Source organism: Pempheris klunzingeri, unplaced genomic scaffold (genome assembly GCF_042242105.1).
Source record: "Pempheris klunzingeri isolate RE-2024b unplaced genomic scaffold, fPemKlu1.hap1 Scaffold_330, whole genome shotgun sequence".
NCBI lineage: Eukaryota > Metazoa > Chordata > Actinopteri > Acropomatiformes > Pempheridae > Pempheris > Pempheris klunzingeri.
In genome coordinates, this window is record NW_027255246.1 from 4,707 (window position 1) to 9,399 (window position 4,693).

General features: G+C 25.7%; 1 pseudogene; it reads left to right on the forward strand.

The window, feature by feature from the left end:
• Positions 1-726: 726 nt before the first annotated feature.
• LOC139225508 (inosine-5'-monophosphate dehydrogenase 2-like) lies at positions 727-4,178 on the forward strand (annotated as a pseudogene).
• The last annotated feature ends 515 nt before the right edge of the window (positions 4,179-4,693 follow it).

The following is a 4,693-nucleotide window of genomic DNA, read 5'->3' on the forward strand; positions in this document are numbered from 1 at the left end:
TACAAAAAATAGGGGAGTCATATTTTATTTTTAAAGTTTCAACTTTAGTGAGAGAAAATATCTTCATAAATCATATATATTATATCAAAAAATAACGTGAATTTAGAATAAAATAATCCAAACGTCACTAGTCAAAAATTTATTCAATGTTTTCATTGAATAAGTTTTTTATAATAAACACTAATCTATAAATTAACATAAACATAAAAAATATATAATCTTAAACAATAACACGGCTACTATAAAAGTATTAACGAAATACCAACTTGAGCAAAAATTCTCCTTAAAACAACGATAAAATCTTCAGCGAAGATTTAATTATCTTTACAAAACATACCGATAACATGCGAACTTATGCGATGATTACACGCTATTGCTTTAGAAAAGTTTTGCTAGTCAAAATTGTCAAATATACAACATTTGATATCCTGTATAGTATAAAATTTTTTATAAAAATAATTTTTGAATTTAAATAATTTGTAAGAGAACGCTCCTACGTAAAAAATCTTTTACTAACATTGTTGTAATATATGAAACAGATTAAGTATAAATCCTTGCCGTGCTCAAAGAATTGGTTTATCTTTTTTAATTTTGTCGAATCATGGAAAACAAATATGTTGATGGATGTGACGCCAAAAATTTCTTTAAGCAAGGAAAAGGTGTTACATACAAGTTAGAATTAGAATAATACATTCGAATTCACTGTTGCATAACTAAATGAATTAGGGATTTTATTCTTTTACCAGGATATATCGATTTTACTGCAGATGATGTGGTATTTATTTATATAATAAAATTAAAAATTTTGATCATTTTCTTACAGAATTTAACATCCAGACTTACAAAGAATATCAAGCTAAATCTACCATTGGTTAGTTCCCCTATGGATACTGTTACAGGTAAGATAAAAAATGGATCCCCAATATAAATATTAAACATCAATTGTAGAATCAGAGATGGCCAGAGCTATGGCAGTAATTATTTGATTGGTTAACAATTTTAACTGAATAAAATCTAGTTACATGGAGGAATTGGAATAATCCATTCAAATTGTGACGCATCCAAACAAGCTTATATGGTTTCAAAAGTGAAAAAGTTTCAACAAGGATTCATATGTGATCCAATTGTTGTATCAGGGGATCAATATGTTGAAAATGCATTTATTCTTAAGAAAAAACACGGGTTTTCAGGCTTTCCAGTAACTGATAGTGGTAAAATTGGTGGAAAATTGTTGGGTATGGTGACTTCTAGGGATATTGATTTCATCAACAAATCAATGGCTAAGAAAGTGCGAATAGAAGAGGTATTTTTTATCAATAAGCAAATTATTGTTTTTTTTTCGTATATATTATCACTAGTTAATTTTATAAACATTTTTTTGAATAGGTTATGACTAGGGTCGAAAATTTAACACTAGGAAAACAAGGTATATCCTTATCGGAAGCACGAAAACTTTTGGGTGAAGCAAGAAAAGGTAACTTATTTGAGAATTTATTATAAATTTATAAAGTTGAGAATTCATTATAAAATTAATAGCTTATCATATGGCTTTATTATTTTTTAATTAAATTCCTAATTTACCTCTTAAATTTGTGGAGTTTTTGCTATAGACTTTATCAGAAAATTATTATAAATACAAAAACGTAGTCAAAAGTTTCATCAGATACATAGCCACTAATAAAAAAAATCTTTGCTTATTCTGAAATACTTGTATTATCTAAACTACCTAATGTTATTATTTTATGTGGTACATCACCACTTAAAATAATATCTGTTTATTATTAATCTTATAAATTAAATGTACACATATGAGTCTGTCGAGCCATATAATATACTTTTCTACCATGGTTTATATAGATAGATTATTTCACTATATTTGTATTATTAAGCCTTCTCTTATTTCTCACTACCACTATGATCCAAAACTTATTAAAATCACAAAAGTAACACAGCGAAGCTATTTTTAAAGAGTGTCGAATAATAAAAGCAACCACATGCAAAAGTAAGGGCTTAACTGATAAGAATGCTTACTCAACACGTAAAATTAATGAGGATGCTATTTTTGTGACGCAATCTGCTTATGAGAAAGATAAAAATAGCGCAAGCATCTTAAAAGTTGACCTTAGATTTCTCTTCATAAAGTAGATGACAGACACTCTCTATAAGTATTAAGATTTAGTTTTGTTTGTTTAATATCAAGTAAATTTAGACCTTATGTAGTTAATGTATAGGCTTTATTATTGAAATCTAATTCAATTTTTTTATAAAGACTGAAAAATATTAAACGTTTTCTCTATGGTGATTTTCACACTATTAAAATTAATTTGACTTAATTTTGGAGAAATAGTCTTCTAATGATGTAATACATTTTCACCAGTATAAGGAAAACTGCCTTATGCTTTATGATGCTTGAGAGATGCAATAATCTATAACAAAATAATTCTATTAATCCTCAAAATTACATCATTTATATGAAATATTGCATTTTATCTATTTATCATTGCCTCTTCCATATATGATACGATAAGAGTGAATTCCAAAACCCTATTTTTATTTTAACAGTGGACATAAATTATTGTTACATGTTTTAGGTTACGTCCACAAAATGTAAAATTTGACAGATTAATTAAAGTCTAAATAATTTTGTACATGCTTATTATTTAATAAAAATTAAATTATGATGGAAACTATTTTTTTAACATTAATATTGTTGTACTGTCCATAAATGAAAAATTTTTCTATATATTTATCGTTATCAAAAACTGTTAGTAAATTTATTGTGAAACGTGATATTATGACACAATTGTTTCGTTAAAGGATAACTTTATAACTTTTGTAAATAAAATTCTGTTAGATAGTTTCCCATTATCACACTTATAAAAAGTCATGAAAATTATGATATTACGTTATAGTTATATTAGTGAAAAAATTACACTATTAGCTATGATAAAAGAATGAGTATTATCTTTCCCTAAAGATTCTTTATATAAGCTGATACAGACAAATCTGCACCTTAAATGATCGAGTAGCATGTTAATACACGAGCAAAAAACTACAAAACAAATTAGTTAAGAAAATCTATATCAAAAACAATTTTTATTGATTTAGATATTTAATAATATATATATAATTCTTGATATATCTGTTGTGCATGCCGAATTTAAGCAAATTTATCATATGCTGAAATTATTTTTAATTATTTGAAGTAATACTACATATTATATGTCCAGTTGCAAATTTAGTGCTAAATAGATTATATTAATGGTATTTTTTTATACAAACATTAATAGAAGTACTTACGTATTCTATCAAATAGTAATTTTAGAGGTAAGACTTACCATTATTTTTTTTAGTTTTAGATTTTATGTGACTGAAAGATTGTAGATAGATTTTAAACTATCATGTAATTGGACTCCTGTACTAAATAATTAGTGAATATAACAGCGCATCGATGTCTTTAAGTCCTTTAGCGCTAAAAGCCGTAATGTTATATCAAAAGACTTTTATAATTATGCTTCAATTTTATTCTTTTTGATAAAATTGATGAGGAACCACTAATGTTTTGTTTATTGATTTCGTGAATTACTTTTCTGAGACACTTAGGAAACTATAACTCATCCAACGGAGTAGATGCTCTATTTATTATTAAAAAAATTAAACTCTGTAATGGATGGCTATTTAAAAACAATTACATAAAACTATAGTACAATTTCATAAGATCATAGAGATGCTTATACACCTAGCTCACACTGGTGTTCTGAAAAGCAAGAAAAGAGAGGATCTGTATTAAAATCTTTTTTTATAAAAATTGAAATTTATTACTTTTCCATAAATTTTTATACAAAATTTTATTGTATCATTATTTAGGAAAACTACCTATAGTGGATTGTAACGGCAATTTAATATCACTAACATCAAGATCAGATATAAAAAAGGATAAAGAATACCCTAATGCTTTACTTGATTCAAGAAAGCAATTAATGGGTAATTTTCTATTTAATATCTCCAAAAATATGATAATTTTTTATAATTTTACTAGTTGGTGCTTCTATAAGTACTCATTACGAAGATAGAACTCGTCTAGAGGAGTTGGTTAATGCACAAGTAGATGTTATTGTAGTTGATTCATCACAAGGAAATTCTTTACACCAAATGAATGTATAAAATACATAAAACAAGTAAATTTATTATGTAATAGCCCATCTATTCGTCTATTGCACAAATAATACTTTAAGAAACACAGCTCTATTTATTTTTTTGCTAATTTATTTATATGGGACTTCATTACTTAAGAATAACTTATAAATTTATTTAAACGAAAGTATGTCAGAGATAAAGGGCAAGTGATTATATGTAAAAGTAATTTAAAAATACTTGATTTTAATGTAACTAGACCCTACATTAAGCTACATATAAATTGTATGCAAAGTTAATTTATTATGTAGATAGTTAAATATACTCAAATTTTAACCTACAGAACATGGCTGCTTCTCTTTTTTGTATATTCAAAAAAATACTTTGGGGTTGATAAGCCCACTAAAATCAACTTTTCTCCAATTAAAAAGTAAAATTAAATTTTCTCCGATTAAAAAGTAAAATTAACTTTGCTCCGATTAAAAGTAAAATTAACTTTTCTCCGATTAAAAAGTAAAATTAACTTTGCTCCGATAAAAAGTAAAATTAACTTTTCTCC